The following is a 19246-nucleotide window of genomic DNA, read 5'->3' as shown; positions in this document are numbered from 1 at the left end:
CCGTGGTATAGAATCCACCCATCTGCAGGAGACATGGATTCCATCCCTGAGTCGGGAAGATCCCCTGGATGAGGAAATGACAACCCACTCCAGGGGTCTTGCCTGGGAAATCCCATGGACAGAGGAGCCTAGTTTGCAATAGCAAAAAGGTTGGACATGACTGAAGCAACTTGTATCCACCTTTTACAGGATACCTTTCCAACTGAAATAAACCAACAAGGAGCTCCTTTCGAATTCATGCTGGTTTCCATCTCCTCTTCTGCTTACCCACCATCCTCCATGACAGTTTCCCACTCAGTTGACTATGGAAACATAACTGAAATAAAAATACAACTCAAGTGATTATTCCCTATTTGTTACATCTTGTCTTCGAAACCACTTCAGTCAAGTCACTTCAGTCGTGTTCGACTCTGTGTGACCCCATAGATGGCAGCCCACCAGGGTCCGCCGTCCCTGGGATTCTCCAGGCAAGAACACTGGAGTGGGTTGCCGTTTCCTTCTCCAATGCATGAAAGTGAAAAGTAAAAGTGAAGTCGCTCAGTCGTGTCTGACGCTTAGGGATCCCACAGACTGCAGCCTACCACTTACCAATTTCCTATGGACTGGCATCATGTCTTATAAATCATAAATTTGCAAGTAGCCTACTTATTATTGACCTCTTGAACTCTTTAATCAGTAGGAAATAAAATGAGGAATTCCAGGGAGGCTTTACAGAGGGGTTATGCTGCAGCAGGATCGGGTGGGTAAGGTGACCTTGCTCCATCTCTGTGGGGGCTTAATGGGGGCAGACTGGTGGGTCAGGTGGAAGGGTGGCTGGGGTGGTTAGCCCACCTCCTTCCTGGTGCCGTGTGTAGGGATCACATGTAGTACCCTGCTTTGCTTCCAACACCTCAGAAGTGGCAGCTGGTTTTTATTCAGTCTTTTTGTAACTTGCTCATAATTTGCCCCGACTCTGCCTGCACTGGGTCATTTGTAGCCCTTTATAGTTTCTTTGTATCTGTTGCTCAGGGAGACGTGTGTTCATGCCCAGGCACCGCAGCAAAGGCTTCCAGGTCCCGGGTCTCAGCCTGTCTCATAGTGACCACCTGCTGCTGCTGCTGCTGAGTCACTTCAGTCGTGTCTGACTGTGTGCGACCCCATAGATGGCAGCCCACCAGGCTCCCCCGTCCCTGGGATTCTCCAGGCAAGAATACTGGAGTGGGTTGCCATTGCCTTCTCCAATGCATGAAAGTGAAAAGTGAAAGTGAAGTCGCTCAGTTGTGTCCAACTCTTAGCAACCCCATGGACTGCAGCCTACCAGGCTCCTCCATCCATGGGATTTTCTAGGCAAGAGTATTGGAGTGGGGTGCCATTGCCTTCTCTGAGTGACCACCTAGAACACAATAAAAGGGGTGGGAGGGGGCCAAGGAACGGCATTTACTTCTTTGGGGCAGAGGATAAAAAGTTAGGCTTATTGGGCTTCCCTGGAGGCTCAGATGATACAGAATCCGTCTGCCATAATGGAGACCTGGGTTTGATACCTGGGTTGGGAAGATCCCCTGGAGGAGGAAATGGCTACCTACTCCAGTATTCTTGCCTGAAGAATCCCATGGACAGAGGAGCCTGGCAGGCTATAGTCCGTGGGATCGAGAAGAGTCAGACATGACTGAGAGACTTAACACTAACTAACTAGGAATTATATATAATAGGATTTCAGTTCAGTTCAGTGGCTCAATCCCCTCCAGACTTCAGTCCTTCCAGCATCAGGGTCTTTTCAAATGGATCAACTCTTCACATCAGGCGGCCAAAGTATTGGAGTTTCAGTGTCAACATCAGTCCTTCCAATGAATATTCAGGATTTACTCCTTGATAAAAAGGGCTTCCCTGGTGGCTCAGAATCATCCTGACCCCCTAGTCCATGAAGAGTGACCTTTTCTTTATTTTACCCTCTCGTATAATATATTTATTTTGAGACCCTCTGTTGCATCAACAATACACTCAAGTATTATGATGACCTGGGCAGGGTGAGGGGAGCTTAACTTAGACCGAGTGAGGGTAGAGTGTGGTTATTTATCCTGTTTAAGCAGAACCTCACTTATGGACCAGAAAATCAGGTGTTTTTTAGACCAGAAGGTCTAAAATGTGGTCTGCGTTACAAGTGAAAACTTTGGAAATACCTATTTAAGAGCACATTGGCGTAAACCGTGGAGGGATATATACGTATGTATATATATTTTTAATTTAGTTTTTTATTGTCTTATGAATGTCAGTTTCCATATAGGAACAAAATAACTTACACCACATCTTCCAAATGTGTTCTTGCTCCCTTTAGCCTGTATATTCAGACTTATGTGATAAAACTATATAAGCAGATTTATTCCCAGGAAAAAGACATCTAGTGATCTGTAGGTACCATGTAAAACTGAAGAGCAACTTTAAAAGACTTCTGTCACTTCTTGATAATGTGATATGTTACAACCTAAGAGTACGTTTAATGTCCAGAATGGCATTTCTGGAGAAAACAAAACAAAACAAAACTTTGCTTTATGGCAAGCTGCTACTGCTGCGGCTAAGTCGCTTCAGTCGTGTCCAACTCTGTGCGACCCCAGAGACGGCAGCCCACCAGGCTCCCCCGTCCCTGGGATTCTCCAGGCAAGAACATTGGAGTGGGTTGCCATTTCCTAGCAGCTGGTTTGAAATCATTGAATTTACTCGTCTAACAAGTTGCCAAGATTGAAAGGCAGTAGCAGATTCCTCAGAGAGGAAGAGATAGACGGAGAAAGTCCTGAAGGACATAGGAGACGCTCTCAGATCCCAGTGTGGATGTTGATCAGCTCGCGCGACTCCCTCAGGTGGCTTCACACAACAGAAGCGTGTTCTCTCACAGCTCCGGCGCCGGAAGTCTGAAGTCGGGGCTACCCTCCTTCCCCCGCCCCACAGGAAGCTCCTCCCCTCCCGCGTCCAGCTTCCGGTGGCCCCGGGCGGCCCTGGATTTGTGGCCGCGGCTCACGGGCTTCCCAGGCGTCTTCGCTCTGCGTGTGGTCCTTCTTTGAAGGACAACTTTCACACCGGGTGAGGGCCGGCTCTGATGACCTCATCTTCCCTCCATTACATCTGTGAAGACTGTTTCCAAATCAAGTGCTATTATTGACAGGTACCAGAGGCTAAACTTCAGAATCTCTCTCCGGGAGGTCACACTTCAGTCCATCAAAGGCAATGACAGAACGAAATGAGAGGCTCCAGACTTTCCTCAGAAAAGAGTTGCTGTTTAGTTGCTCAGTGGTGTCTGACTCTTTGTGATCTCCTGGACCGTAGCCCGCCAGGCTCCTCTGTCCGTGGGATTTCCCAGGCAAGAATCCTGGAGTGGGTTGCCATTTCCTTCTCCAGGGGATCTTCCCGACCCAGGGATCGAACCTACGTCTCCTGCATCGGCAGGCAGGTTCTTTACCACTGAGCCACCAGGGAAGCCCCAGAAAAGACTAGAGAAACACGAAAGGAAGAGTGGTTTTACTTTCTTTTTCTAGAATCTTTCTACTGTTATGCTTTTAGTTGATGGTGGCCAGTATGGAATGGTAAGCTGGAATGAGGTGGAAGCGTTTGTTTTCCTGCTTAACGTTCTGACTCTCATCACTCTGAAGGTTCGCCCTGACTATTGGCATTCGATTAATCATCAGTAAGTAGGTAACATTAACACTGTCCTTAAACAACATGGAAAAATGCATTTCACAAAGAGGAAAGGAAAGACGACATAGAAAAGGGAAAATAAAAGGAACATTTAAGTGTGGGTTAAGGAAAGGTGGAAGGCATGAAGTGTTCTCCGAAGTAGTTATCCTGTAAACATGAAGAAAATTGGGATTCTGGTCTTGACATAGTAACATATGACTCAGATTTTCTTCCATAACTTTTCTCGTGGGCCCCAGACAGCTTCCCTGCGTTCTGAAGCTCCCTTTGTATTTTCCAGACTTCCTAGCTTAAAAACAAAACAAAACAAAGAAACAATAGTAACATTTGCATTTACTTAAGGCTTGTTGGGTGGGATCAAGCTGAATATAGAAGTAACCTTCACAGAGTATCTGCCGGGAAAAACAGGCTCAAATATTTTGGCCAACCTTGTTGTTTGGTCCTTATTTTTCAGGGCAACAATAGCACCTTTAAGTATTGTATGGCAGTTGCAGTTTCATGAAACACATATGTGTAAAGTGGTTTTCCCACATTTCATTTATCACCAGGTTGTGCTGATTGTTTTGAGAGGTTGAGTATACAAACGAAGGCCAGTATCTTATACAACAGAACACCTCTGACCACTGAGTTCTGTAGCAAACAGCCCTGAAAAACACATTTTTGTAGCAATGGAGCCACAATGGTCAAGAATTGGGTCATTGACTTCCTACGTCCCCAATTTTTTCCCGTACTTCTAACTTAGAACCAACCAGAGGACTGCTCATCGCAGAAGACACCTCATTCCAGTTAACCTGATTTCAGCTTCTCAAGCCCACAGCCCTGGATCAGAGCATACCTGAAGCCGTTTTGTGTTTGTTTTAAGCTGTAGTTCTTTCCCATGCTTCTGCCTCGGTTTGAGGCTCTGCCAAACATGAGTGATGGTCACAGACTAGCTTGCTAAAGCAAACTGTGAATGACAGCCCCTGCTTGTTCTCATCTCATCTTTATTGCTACAGTATTTATTGCTATTTCTATATGTTGTTGTTGTTTGGTTGCTAAGTCATGTCCGGCTCTTTGCGACCCTATGGACTGTAGCCCACCAGGCTCCTCTGTCCATGGGATTCTCCAGGCAAGCACATGGGAGTGGGTTGCCATTTCCTTCTCCAGGGGATCTTCCCGACCCAAGGACTGAACCTGCGTCTCCTGCATTGGCAGGTAGATTACTTTACCGCTGCGTCAACTGGGAAGCCAAACCTTTAAATGACAGGATGAGCCCTGCCCAAGATTAGATAATCACTTAGGGCCACCGGACATTCAGTGGAGTGCCAGTAATTTTAAAAGCCGGACGGGCTGCTGGAACTGGTTCAAACTTGGGTCAAGACTCCTTTGACCTGGTTCAGATGGATGATAATTCAGCATTTCTCATAGTTCTCTTTCCAGGTCGTTGCAGCAAAGCTACCACTCCATGTGCTTCCTGCACACAATCCGAATGGGGGGTCATTTTCTTTGTGAAATGACTTCACCTGTGATGAATTTAAGTTTAATATATCTTTGAGTTGGTCTATTTTGCCTTTATTAACTGAAAAGTACATGATCTTTGAATTTTTAGTAGGCTTCAGTTCTAATCCTTCTGTTGACTTTTATTCATAGTGAGAGTTGTCTATTCTTTGGAAGTCTATCGATATGGTTAAGTCTTATTTAAAAACTGCTAGTGACATTAGTACCTATCTTATGGGTCGCCTAAGCATGGAAGCAATTTCTGTAAAGTTGCTACCAAAGTTTTAGTACTCATATGTGTGTAGCCTACATGCAGTGGGCTTCCCAGGTGGTGCTAGTGGTAAAGAATCCAGCTGCCATGCAGGAGCCACAAGAAACATGGGTTTGATCCCTGGGTCGGGAAGAACTCCTGGAGCAGGAAGTGGCAACCCACTCCGGTACTGTTGCCTGGAGAATCCCATGAGCAGAGGGGCCTGACGGGCTACAGTCCATGGGGTCACAAAGAGCTGACATGACTGAAGTGACCCCGCACAGCACAGCACTCATACATGCAATACCTAGAAGTCACTCGGTCACGTCCCGCTCTTTGCGACCCCACGGACTGTTTGGTTCAAGGAATTCTCCAGGCCAGAATCCTGGAGTGGGTTGCCTTTCCCTTCTCCAGGGGATCTTCCCGACCCAGGCATCAAACCTGGATCTCCTGCATTGCAGGTGGATTCTTTACCAGTTGGGCCACCAGGGAAGCCCCTATTAATCCAAAATAATGGCTCATATTTCCTACGGGAAGAATCTCATGTGACAGCACAGAACATCTGGAGCAAAGATTTATAGACTGTTGGTGACTGGCTAGCTTTCCAGATTGTGTGAGCCATCAGACAAGTGTGGATACCTAACAATTAAACATTATGTCATGTGGAGAATAACGGTAATTGTCTTCATAAATCAGTTGATATCTACTTGCTGTGCTGAAAAATATGTCTCTCAGACCTGGGATAATTTGGGGTTAGGGAGGCAGGGCTGTGTTTAACCTCAAGGCTTTCAATGACCTGTGCAGATTGAGCAGTTAATAGCTAGCAACTTGGTTAAGGTTTTTTGATATCAACTTGCCTTTTTAAGTAATTTTTATTGGACTACAGTTGATTTACAACGCTGTGTTAGTTTCTACTGCCCAGCGACATGAGTCGGCCATCCATATCCGTGTATCCCCTCCCTTTCGGGCTTGTTCCCAACGTGGTCACTAGAGTGCATGAAGCAGAGCTCCTGATACTACATGGTATGTTCTCGTTAGTATTTTATGTGGTGGTTTTTGTTGTTCAGTCACTAAGTTGTGTCTGACTCTTTGTGACCCCCACGGACTGCAGCACGCCAGGTTTCCTTGTTCTTCGCTATCTCCCGGGGTTTGCTCAAATTCATGCCCATTGAGTCAGTGATGCTGTCTAACCAGCTCATCTTCTGCCGCCCACTTCTTCTCTTGCCTTCAATCTTCCCCAGCATCAGGGTCTTTTCCCAAGGAGTCGGCTCTTCCCATCAGCTGGCCAAAGTATTGGAGTTTCAGCAATAGTCCTTCCAATGAATATTCAGGGTTGATTTCCTTTAGGATTGACTGGTTTGATCTCCTTGCTGTCCAAACGACTCTCGAGAGTCTTCTCCAGCACAATGTGAAAGCATCAGTTCTTCTGCACTCAGCCTTCTTTGTTGTCCGACTCTCATATCTGTCCATGGCGGCTTGAAAAACCATAGATTTGATCAATAGTGTATATATATCAACCCCAATCTCCCAATTCCCCTCTTTTCCTCTCGGTATCCATACATTTGTTTTCTACATCTGTATCTCTATTTCTGCTTTGCTAACTTGCCTTTTTGGAGTAGAGACAAATCTGCACTTGTCTATCCCACTCCAGAGGTGTGGTAAGGCACACGACCCAGCCAGCGGAAGAAGGCGGTGTGCTCTTTGTCTTCTTTTGCATCCTATGACAGTCAGAGAAAATGTCTGACATGGGGAAACGCTCCTTTTGCAGACATGACCTGTGTACAAGTTTAATTTCCGAATCAAACAAAGGAAAAATTCCTGGGCATTTTACGTGCATTTTTCTTAATATGATCACAGAATTGGAGTTAGCCATTTAATCCTGAACGAGACATGACCTCACTGGGGTTTGTTCCCCGACTAAATTTCGGATTTCCACACCAGGACGCGTCAAATTGCCTGTACGCTCCCATTCCTATTGCTGATGTCAGGGGCTTGTTTGAGGGTGGGGGCGTGGCGGGGCGCTGCCTGACAAATGTTTTCGGAACAAGCATTTGTGGGAAGTTCACTGTTTTTGTCATAAAGTCCATTTAGTGGTCAATCTGGAAACCCAGGCTGGAATAAGTTACCTTGTTAAAATTCTTCAATGCCAAAGCATTGGTTTTTCTTGGTGAATTTCACTGAAAACTAGAGACAGAGCTCTTTACAGGGGAGAGGGGGTCCCGAACAGGAGCATGTCAAACAGGGTTTCTAAATGCACATTTTCAACCAGATTGTTTGTTTGTTTGTGTTTTAACGGACATCCCTGTATTTGTTGTACCAGTCAGAATGGTTACAAATTACTTTTCTTTTATCAATGCAGTTTTCCAGTTCAGCTTTCTCACAATAAAAGAAAAACAGTGAATTAGATATACTGATGCAACTTTGCAGGCAGATTCTTTACCTTCCGAACCACTAGAGAAGCAACTTTTTCTAAATACGACGTCTTTAAAAATAAATAAATAAATAAATACGACATCTTTTTACAGCATGTTCTGTAGCTTCCTAACAAAGGCTACCACATGAAAACATGTCAGATTCCTGATGGAACATTCCCAAGGATGAACCCTCAACACAGCACCGCAATAGCATAGTTTCTAACTTCCCTACGTTGATGGTTTCAAATATTTTCCATCCTCTTTAAATCTCAGATCCTGTCTTCTGTACCCACTGTCCACCCCCTTATGGAACCAGGAAATAAAGTCACCAGCTTCTTGCCATCCACCCTGCAGACCTGACTGCAACCATACCTACCTTTCCTTTGAGATCTTCCTTGACTCTCCCCCAACCCCTCCCTTCTCTGAGCAATCCTCTTTCTCTTCCCTCTCCCTCCCTGAAAAACTTCTGCTTCTTGGGGACTCAGACCCCCAAGTCCCTCTTGAGTCTGTTCCTTTGCTTCTTCCCCTTGCTGTGCTTGTTCAGTTGCTAAGTTGTATCTGACTCTTTGTGACGCCATGGACTGTATCATGCCAGGCTTGCCTGTCCTCCTCAATCTCTCAGAGTTTGCTCAGACTCATGTCCATTGAGTTGATGATGCCATCCAACCATCTCATCCCCTGTCACCTTCTTCTCCTCCTGCCTTCAATCTTTCCCAGCATCAGGGTCATTTCTAATGAGTTGGCTCTTCACATCAAGTGGCCAAAGTACTGGGGCTTCAGCTTCAGCGTCAGTCCTGCCAATAAATATTCAGTGTTGATTTCCTTTAGGATGGACTGGTTTGATCTCCTTGCAGTCCAAGGGGCTCTCAGGAGTCTCCTCCAGCACTGTGATTTTTCAAATCAGTTCTTCACTGCTGTCTTCTCTGTGGCCCAACTCTCACATCCATGTGTGACTACTGGAAAACCCACAGCTTTGACTATGCGGATCTTTGCAAACTGGCGTCTCTGCTTTTTAATATACTGCCTAGGTTTGTCATAGCTCTTTTTCCAAGAAGCAAGCGTCTTTTCATTTCATGGCTGCAGTCACTGTCCACAGTGATTTTGGAGCCCAAGAAAATAATATCTTCCTCACTTTCCTCCCTATCTGTAGTCTGGCCAATCCAATCTCACCACTGTTGCCAGAACACATGCTCTTAAATTCTAATCAAATTGTCTTACTCCCCTGATCAAAGCCCTAGCATCCTGCCTGAGAATAACTGAAATTCTTGGACCTGACTTGCCAGATGCAGTTCACCACTCAGCCCTGCCTCACACTTCTCCGCATCCTAGAGCTGGCCATCAGGCCAGATAAACACTTTGACTTTCCCTGCTAACTCCTGTTCTGTGTGAGGAGACTTTGTTTCCACCAGTTGCCTTCGGGATGAACAGAAGAAGGGTGTAAATTATACCCTTGGGATGGAGTGACTCACAGGTAACTACTGCAGTGTGGATTCCATAAAGAATGGTCCCAAGCACACCCACAGCTTTAAACAAGGCAGCTGTCTACCGGAGAGTGAGGAAGGAACCACATGAAAAGAAGTGTATTCATTTGCAGAATTTCAAGTTAAATATTTATACAGTTTTCTTAATTTGTGATAAGGACTCCATAAGGTTTACTGAATTATAGGGAAACATTAAAAAAATTTTTTTTTGGTGGAAAGGAAAATTTGCCTGCTTTTCTTTTGAAAAAAAAAAAAATTTTTTTTTTTAATTTTATATTGGAGTATAGCTGATTAGCAATGTTGTGATAGTTTCAGGTGAACAGTGAAGGGACTCAGCCACACACATCCATTTTTCCATCCTCCCCAAAACTCCCCTCCCATCCAGGCTGCTGCATGACCCTGAGCAGAGTCCCCTGTGCTGTGCAATAGGTCCTTGTTGGTTCTCCATTTTAAGTAGAGCAGTGTGTACATGTCCATCCCAAATTCCCTAACTATCCCTTCCTCCTACCCTTATCCTTTGCCCCCTGCAGTCATACATTTTTTTCTCTAAGTCTGTGATTCTCTTTTATAAATAAGTCTATTTGTATCATTTATTTTGAGAGTCCCGATCTAAGGAATATCATATGGTGTTTCTCCTTCTCTGACTTCAGAACAAAACAGTTAAAACTTTAAATCACATTTTGTACTCTCCTCTTAAGAAGCCAGCCATTTAAAATTCAGTTTTACATTCCATTTAAGAAAATGACAACTTTGATTAGTGGTATCTAACCATTGCTTAGTGATACATATATAATTTAATATATATCAGCTTTGCCCAATTCTATTTCCAGTACAGACACTGAAGGCTAACTTTTTTTTTTTCCTGACCCAAATATTAGAATCTCATGGCTTTTTCTGGGACTTTGTCTTTCTCTGCCTCCCTATCCTCATTCCCAGTAGTTGAGAAGTTGAATTTTGATGAAATTGGATCTTCAAACTGGAATTTTGGGTGGAATCTGAGCAGACTCTGGACTTTCCAAATAACATCGCAGTAACTGTGAAATAAGATACATCACATTTTAAAAGAGAAGCTTAGAGACGAGCAACTAGGACCTTGAGCAGATCCTAAGACAGAGTTTATAATCCAGGGCTCTGATGGAGCAGAGCCTTGTCAGTGCCCAGGCGCTGGTGTGCACCCTCTTACCTCCCCCTGCTCTGACACATCCCATCAGCAACTGGGCATCAGCAAGGGTTGCAGTCTATACCACAGAGCTAGGCAAACTGTGTACAAAACCGAAATAGAGTCACTGACTTAGAAATATATAGAAAGCTCCATGGGGTTGCAAAGAGTCGGACATGACTGATCGACTGAACTGAACTGAAAAGCTCCTTGAAAAAAAAGCTATGACTAACCTAGACAGCACATTAGAAAGCAGAGATGTCACTTTGCTAACAAAGGTCCATCAAGTCAAAGCTATGGTTTTTCCAGTGGTCATGAATGGATGTGAGAGTTGGACTATAAAGAAAGCTGAGCACTTAAAAATTGATGCTTTTGAACTGTGGTGTTGGAGAAGACTCTTGAGAGTCCCTTGGACTGCAAGGAGATCCAACCAGGCCATCCTAAAGGAGATCAGTCCTAGGTGTTCATTGGAAGGACTGATGCTGAAGCTGAAACTCCAATACCTTGGCCACTTCATGTGAAGAGCTGACTCATTGGAAAAGACCCTGATGCTGGGAGGGATTGGGGGCAGGAGGAGAAGGGGACAACAGAGGATGAGATGGCTGGATGGCATCACGGACTCAATGCACATGAGTTTATGCAAACTCTGGGAGATAGTGAAGGACAGGGAAGCCTATTGTACTGCAGTCCCTGGGGTCGCAAAGGGTCGAACACGACTCAGCGACTGAACAACAAGGTGGAAGACAAACATGGTTTCCAGAGGTGAAAGGCGTGGGGGAAATAAAGTAGGAGATTGGTATTGACATAGGCACAGTGCTGTACAGGAAGTAGATAACTGTATAGCGTGTCATACAGTAGGTATATCTACTCATTATTCAGTATAGGTTCCCAATACAGCCTATAGGAGAAAAGAACATAGAGAAAGAAAGATACACATATCTGACTCACTTTGCCATGCACCTAAAATGAATACAACATTGTAAATCAATTGTGCTACAGTAAAAAAAAAAAAAAAATTGGTGATACGATCAGTGCTTCTTTCCCCCTTGGAGAACCTGTCGTTAAAACTTGCCTGCACACACCTGCTCATGAACAAGCTGGATATCCCAGCAGTCTTGGTTGACACCTGCTCTCTTGGTGACTCACCATTTTATCACTGGTCCCAACCCTCTTCACTTTCAAACCTGACAAGTTAAATCATCAGTCTGCATATCAGGATCCTAGGAGGTTTTGGAGGGTTTTCCCTGAAGGATGTGAAATCTGACTTGGAAGGCAAGCAGTAAGTGTGAGATTCTTATCATGTTTGTCGAAAGAACTGGCTATTGGGAGTAGAAGGGGACAGGAACGTCCTGTGAGAGCCACGGGAGACAAATGTTTATCTGAGTTTAAGGAAGGATGTCCTCACTGAGAGAGGTGAGTCATCACAGAACAGGAAGTGAGCATGAGCTTTGGTCCTTGTCAACGGCGATGTCCCCGCAGAGACCGAGGGCCGCCTCAAGGGGCAGTTGTAAGGTGGGCTCACGGGCTGCGGAGGGTTTAAGATGACCTCTCCCCGGTGGCTCAGTGGTGATGAACCTGCCTGCCATTGCAGGCGGTGTGAGTGCAATCCCTCCGTAGGGAAGACCCCCTGGAGAAGGAAACAGCAATGCACTCCAGTCTTCTTGCCTGGGAAATCCCATGGACGGAGGAGCCTGCTGGGCTGAATAGTCCACAGGTTTGCAAAAGAGCTGGACACAACAAAGAAACTAAACAAAAACAACAACTCTCCTGACAGCACCCGACTTGGTCACGGGGCAGTTCCTACAGGGTCTCTGCCTGGGAATGTGTGTCTTTGGTAGATGGTACAACAACCAGCAGGAGAAGTGATTCATTCCAGTTCAGGGGAAGAAAAAATCCAAGGAGAACTTTGTGTGGCACCTCATTAAGTTTTTAAATGGGACAATGATCACTGATTTGAGAGGAAGTCCTTGCCAATCCATTGACCGCTGATTGATCTCTGAGTCCAGATGTTGAAATCGATTACCGTCATCTACTCCACTTTGGTACGGTTTGACCAGGGAGAGGAAGATGAGTCCGTGAGTTGTAAATAAGCTGAGGATGTAGGTAATGGACGAGATTTCCCTGCGTGGCTGGAGAGGAATGCCCTGTTTAGCAGTGAGAGGTTCAGACACTTCCTCTGTCCTCCTTCACCCTCAGGACTGTTAAAGCAGCAGGAAGCTCTCCGGCCAGCAAAAGTGACTCCTGTGAAGTTTGTCTGGGTCTGGCCAAAGCTATGGTTTCAGCAGGAACTGAAGCTGTGCCAAACAATGTAGAATTTCCCCTTCGGTATGGGAAATGATGTTAAATAATTCTGCCCATTACCTAGTGTCTACATTTGTTTTGCTGTTTTTAGTTGCTGAGCCTTTTGTGACCCCCTGGACTGTAGTCTGCCAGGCTCCTCTGTCCATGGGATTTCCCAGGCAAGAGTACTGGAGTGGGGTGCCATTTCCTCCTCCAGGGGATTATCCTGACTGAGGGTTTAAACCCACGTCTCCTGCATTGGCAGGAGGATTCTTGGATTCTTTACCACTGAGCCACCAGGATTAGACTGTGATTAATTTGTAGATGAATGTTAGAGCTATTTTAGCTAATTTTTACTGAGAAGCTGTTAAAAGGTTTTATATTTTTATAGTTTATATGGTTTTATACAATGAGATAAATGATGTTTTATTTAAGATGGAATTAAGCAAAGTATTTTGCATACTGTAGGAAAAAATGGGAGATAAAAAGATTTTTTAAAAACTTGATTACTCACTTTTCACCCACACATGGTTGGTAATGAAGCTTGCCTAAAGCAGACACTGTTATTGGTCCAATAATAGTATTTCATTCTTTCCTCTTGATTCTATAATGAAACCATGAGAGCAAATAGGACTGCCCTGATGCCTCAGTGGTAAAGAATCTGCCTGTCAATGCAGGAGACACAGGTTCGATCCCTAGGTCAGGAAGATCCCCTGGAGGAGGGCATGGCAACCCACTCCAGTATTCTTGCCTGGAGAATCCCATGGACAGAGGAGGCTGTCGGGCTACAGCCCGTGGGGTCGCAAAGAGCTAGCAACTGAATGACACCAGATTGTAACTGTGGTTACTTTGGGGGAATTACTAGGTGGTCTGGTGGTTAGGACTTGGTGCTTCTACTGCTGGGGGCTGAGTGCAATCACGGGTTGGGAAACCACAATCTCACAGGCTGTGCGGCATGGCAGTCTGGGGGGTTAAGCAGGCTGATGCGGCAAGTGGAAGGGCGTGCATGCACATTCTCATCTACTCAATCTGTGTCTTTTGTTTGGTGCATTTAAGAACCTGCCTGTCAATGCAGGGGACGTAAGGGAAGCAGGTTCGATCCCTGGGTCGGGACGATCCCCTGGAGGAGGGCATGCCAACCCACTCTAGTATTCTTGCCTGGAAAATTCCATTGACAGAGGAGCCTGGTAGGCTGCAGTCCATGGGCTCGCACAGAATCAGACACATCTGAAGCGACTTAGCACACACAATCCATTTACATTTAAAGTAGTTATCTCTCTGTATGATCCTATTACCATTTTCTTAGTAGTTTTGGGTTTATTCTTTGTAAGTCTTTTCATTCTCTTGTGTTTAAGACACCTTCTTAAAGACTCTCAAAAGAAATACTTTTTTTTTTAAAAAAGGCTTTTTTGATGTGGACCGTTTTTGTTAAAGGTCGTTATTGAATTCATTACAACATTGCTTCTGCTCTATATTTTGCTTTCTTGTCTGGGAGGCGCAGAGGATCTCAGTTCCCAGCCAGGGATCAGTCCCACACCCCCTGCAATGGAAGGTGAAGTCTTAACCCTGGATGGCCGGGGACGTCCCAAGAAGTGCTTATTTTTTAATAAAAGTGACGCACGAGAGTCATTGGAAGGCATTTACTTAATAAAAATCACTAAGCTGACAGCATCTTATATGGCAAACTGTCTATCTCTCCTGTTAGAACAAGAAAACTCCCTGAAAAATAACCCTCTCCTAAGCCCCACCTTCCTTCCCAGCCCATCACCCCGTTTTCTACTCCATTTGACAGCAGAGCTCCTCACAAAGCAGACGCGTGTGACCTCCACTTCCTCTCACTCCTGATCTAATTAGGCATTTGTCTCTGAAACTCTGCTGAGACATCTTTCATCAGAGCTACCAGACGTCTCCAAGCAGCGTCCCACAGTCAGCTCTCAGTCCTCGTCCTGACTTCTCACTGGCCTCCGGTGCAGAGGATCAGCGCCTTTCTCTTGTATTACTGTCTCCTCCACATACCACCTCTCACGGGTTTTTTTTCTACTGCAAGAAATTCTCCTTTTGAGTCTCTCCTGTTGGCTCATCCTCATCTTCCCAACTTCAAATTGGCTCGTCCCAGACCTCAGCCACTGGACACTTGCTCTTTTCTAACTGCCCTCATTCCTTGTGTGGTCTCATCCATGTTCCTGGCTGTAAATGCTGCAAATGTACTCGTGACTTCCAATCCTACACCTTCCTGAAATTAGAGAAGAGACGTGCGTTGTCTACCTGACCTCATTTGGTTGCCGGTGTATCCAATTACCACGATAAAACCTGGGCTGCAGAGTCCCCACTTCAAAATTCCTCCTCCCGCTTCCATCATCTTGCTAATTAGTACTAGCATGCACTTGATTTCTTGAAAATGGCCACATTTTCATGACTAGTTCGTTCCAGATTGTAAGACTTCCCAATAGGTGAATAAATGGACACTGAGTAAGACTTATTCTCTCATATCCCAAACTTAGAACAAAGAGATAAGCCAGAAAATAAAACTGGATTCTCAGAAAAACAATCTAAATGCTGTCCTGGAAACCATTCCTGAGGTTGCCAGTGGTCTTCTGGGGTGCACATGTCCTTGGAACCCAAATGAATGCTCTTTGCCTTGCATGTACGATTGCACAGTGAGACAGGGTGTGTGTTTGCACGAAAAATCCTTACAGTGACAATCTAGGGCACTCGCACTTAAGAAGAACACACTTGGAAGAAGTTGTTCAAGTCCTGGAGCTGTTAGTGAGAAGAAAAAAAAAATCCCTCCTCTGGGACTGTGAGATGTTTAAGGGCAATTCTGGGTTGTTTTGTGAATGGGGGAGAGCCTTGTTAAATAAGTTTAAAAGACAAAGATATCGATGGGCAGGAAGGGAGGCTATTTCTTCTGGACTCTTGCTTTCTGGAAGTCACCATTGGCAAGACTGTGTACTACGGGTAGGCATGGGAACAAGAGAAAGAAAGTGTTGATTCACTGGAGGCGAGCAGAGAACTCAGTGGCCTTTGTGTCTGCTGAATGAGTCCGGAAAGGCAAGGGAGAGCCAGATTCCCCGGTGGGCTTTCTCATCTCCATGGTGGTGGGCGCCGATGGCTGCAGAGAGAGCTCGGAGGAGCAGAGCGGAAAGAACCCCCAAACGCCAGCCACCGAGCTCCTGTAAGACGTGCAGGACACGGGGTCTGAGCTGACCTGCACCACCGGTCACTAAGGTGAGACTACACAGTGGGTTCCAGAGGGAACCAAGCTTGAACGAGCCGCTCTTCTGCTCTCGGAAGCTCATTCCCTTTGGGGTGGGCACCTTGCGATGCTTCCTTTGGTTCCGTGGTCGTGCTTTATTGCTGTCCAGTCTAGGGCTAGAAGTAGTCTTTCTTTCCTTCCTATAATCTCTGGCAAGAGCTGAATCAAGCAGGTTAAAAAGCAAGCACCGTGTTTATATTAGGGAAGTAACCATCAGAGACAGCAGGATAACTTATCCAGCCTAACATGGCTTATTGACGTGGGGCGATGTGGCAAAGAATGAGTCCTCAATTCCCTGTGGAAACTCTTTCATGAAACCCTCTTTCGTGTGTCTGCCTTACTCTTCCCCTGCCCCACGTGACAACAGAGCGACGCTGAGGTTTCGAGACTGTGTGCTAAGATCTGCTGCTGTTGATTTGGCGTTTATCATGACTTTACAGCTGCTAATACAGACAGGAATACTGTAAAGACTCATTAGGGAAAAAAACCCAAAACTGCTGAACGGTGACATCGATAAATAGTAAGCTCTCCGGGCACTGGCGTCTGCTAGGGTAGGAAAGCCCTGGGCCTTTACACTTCGCATGTTCTGCTTCTGCTTGTTCTTGGCTTTTGGTTTGCAACCTGGAGGGTTGCCATGGAGTCGATAACATTGGTTAACAGCTCATGGCTTCAGATTTTGTTTTTCTGGTGAAGTGAGCAAAGGCTGATATGCATGTAACTTGTTTACCTGGAAATTCCAATGTTGGACAGATGCAGGTCTCCGGGTTTAGCCATGTTGTCATTACTGTTTAGTCACCAAGTCATGTCCGACTCTTTGCAGCCCCAAGGACTGTAGCCCACCCGGTTCCTCTGTTGGTGGGATTCTCCAGCCAAGAATACTAGAGTGGGCTGCCATGCCCTCCTCCAGGGGGTCTTCCATCTCCTGCATTGCAGGCAGATTCTTTACCACCGAGCCACCTGAGAAGCCCAGGTTTAACCATAAATACGTCTTAGTTATGAAACTCCTGAAGCTGTTCATTCTCTTTTGATTTGCCCCAGTTTTAAGTCTTTTATTGAATTTGTTACAGTATTGCTTCTCTTGTTTATACTACGGGTTTTGGCCGCAAGCCATGTGGGACCTTAACTCCCCAACCAGGGGCTGAACCTTCACTCCGTGCACTGGAAGAAGTCCTAACCACTGGAGTGCCAAGGACGTTCCTAAGCTTTCCTTTTCAAAAGCCCTTCCGCCTCCTTCTTTATCTTCCGGTGAGCCTAGAAATCGTTCTGAGAATTCAGATGGGCCCAGGGAATATCCCTAGAGGTCCTGAAAGCCCATAACCCTCATGGTACAGCCTGCCCTTCCCACGTGATTCCACCTCAATCTGCCTCTTTCTCAAAAGCCTTTCATAACTTTTCTCTCTCTTAGATATCACTTAATCTCCTTCTGCATGATACCTGGCACATACAGTGAGCACAAACTCAATGGAGACAATTATTATTAGCTTCATTTTAGAGAAGAGGGAAACTCTGATACAGACAGTGATAGTCAGTTATTAGTTAAGCTTAAAGTCGTATCTCAACTCTGAGGCTCCACTCCAAGGAATGTACATCTTATTCTCAAGTTTGAGAGAATTACCAGCCAGTTGCAATTTTGCAGTAAGGAAGGCCGAATACCTGTGATGTCCAAGTTGTGGCAGTTTTTTAGATCAATTTTTATTGGCATATAGTTGCTTTACAATGCTGTGTTAGTTTCTGCTGTTCAGCAAGGTGAATCAGACACGCGTATACAGAGACCCTCTCTTGCTGGGATTTCCTCCTGTTTCAGTCACTTCAGAGCACAGTAGATTTCACTGAGCTATATAGTAGATTTCCATTTGTTGTCTATTTCATGTTGGTATCATTCAGTTGCTCAGTTGTGTCCAACTCTTTGTGACCCCATGGACTGCAGCACACTAGGCTTCCCTGTCCTCCGCTGTCTCCCAGAGTTTGCTCAAACTCATGTCCATCGAATCAATGATGCCATCCAACCATCTCATCCTCTGTTGCCCCCTTCTCCTCCTGCCCTCAATCTTTCCCAGCATCAGGGTCTTTTCCAAGGAGTCAGCTCTTCCAACAAGTCAGCTTTTCAGATCAGGTGGCTGACGTATTGGAGCTTCAGCATCAGTCCTTCCAGTGAATATTAGGGGTTGCTTTCCTTAGGATTTGCTGTCTTGATCTCGTGTCAATAATCTATATGTGTCAGTTCCAACCTCCCAGTTCATTCCACCTCCACCCCTCGGTCCTGGCAGTTTGCACCAGCCTCGACCCGCTACTCACATGATGTTCCGATCAGCAGTATTCCACTGGCCGCTTCCAGACGCCCACATTCCATGGCTGGGCTGCGCCTCTCTGATGAGGCCAAGCTTTTCAGTGGTGCAGCCAGGGTCCGGGGAGGTATGCAGGAGGGGCTGGCATGCGGGGTGATGAGAGTCAAGAGGAAGGTCAAGGGTCAAGAGGGTCAAGAGTACAGGCCAGGGACGTTCTGTGTGCATGTGATTTAATAAAGACAAATCAGCCATTTCACATTTTGATCTTTTTAAAAATCAAAACGGCTGCCCCTCGGGGGTAGAGACGCAGACGTAGAGACCAGACAGGGAGTGGGAGGGGGGCATGAACTGGGAGAGCGGCGCTGACAGGCACGCCACCGTGTGTAAAGAGGGAGCTAGTGGGAAGCTGCTGAGTGGCCCGGGGGCTCAGCTCAGTGCTCTGTGGCGACCCAGAGCGGTGGCATCGGGCGGCGGTGGGGCAGGAGGCCACAGAGGGAGGAGACGTGTCCACAAGGATGACCCGTGCTGTCCTTCAGAAACCAGCACAACACTGTAAGTTCGTTATTCTCCAACTAGACAAAATAAAGGAAAGCGTCTGCCCCATCATGGCCACCGTGGCTGCTTCCAACCAGCCAAGGCAAAATTCCTGTTCTGGTCCAGGTGAAAGCCACTGACATTTGGGGCACACCTATCATTTTATAATGTGACCTGATTTCATTCCCATCAGTATCCTTTTAAAGGGGCGGGGATGAAAAAGAGGTAAGATAACTGGTCAGAATTCACATAGGTAAGTGGTAGAGATGAGATCCCCATAGAAATCAGTCAGACTCCAAAAATCAAATCTAAGTGATTCAGATAAAGACACTCACTTGTTTGTATTACAGAAATAATATAAATGGAATAACAGGTTGTGAAAGGTACCTGATAAAGACTTTCTGGGACTCAAACCATCAAAACCTGAAGTTGGTTTCCCTGCAAGAGCCCT

General features: G+C 45.8%; 1 protein-coding gene across 4 annotated transcripts in view; it reads left to right on the top strand.

The window, feature by feature from the left end:
• KCNJ16 (potassium voltage-gated channel subfamily J member 16) overlaps nt 1-19246 on the top strand; it is a 68747-nt gene that overhangs the window by 23261 nt on the left and 26240 nt on the right. Inside the window, exon 1 of one of the 4 annotated variants that reach the window (XM_018063911.1) lies at nt 15849-15948. The exons of the other annotated variants lie outside the window; for them this stretch is intronic. The gene's annotated coding sequence lies outside the window, so the exon portion shown is untranslated. Of the gene's footprint in view, nt 1-15848; nt 15949-19246 lie in introns of those variants that run through there. 4 annotated transcript variants of the gene reach the window in all.

Source organism: Capra hircus, chromosome 19, assembly GCF_001704415.2.
Source record: "Capra hircus breed San Clemente chromosome 19, ASM170441v1, whole genome shotgun sequence".
Classification (NCBI taxonomy): domain Eukaryota; kingdom Metazoa; phylum Chordata; class Mammalia; order Artiodactyla; family Bovidae; genus Capra; species Capra hircus.
The sequence above is the reverse complement of the archived record's forward strand: the minus strand, read 5'-3'. Positions and strand labels throughout refer to the sequence as shown.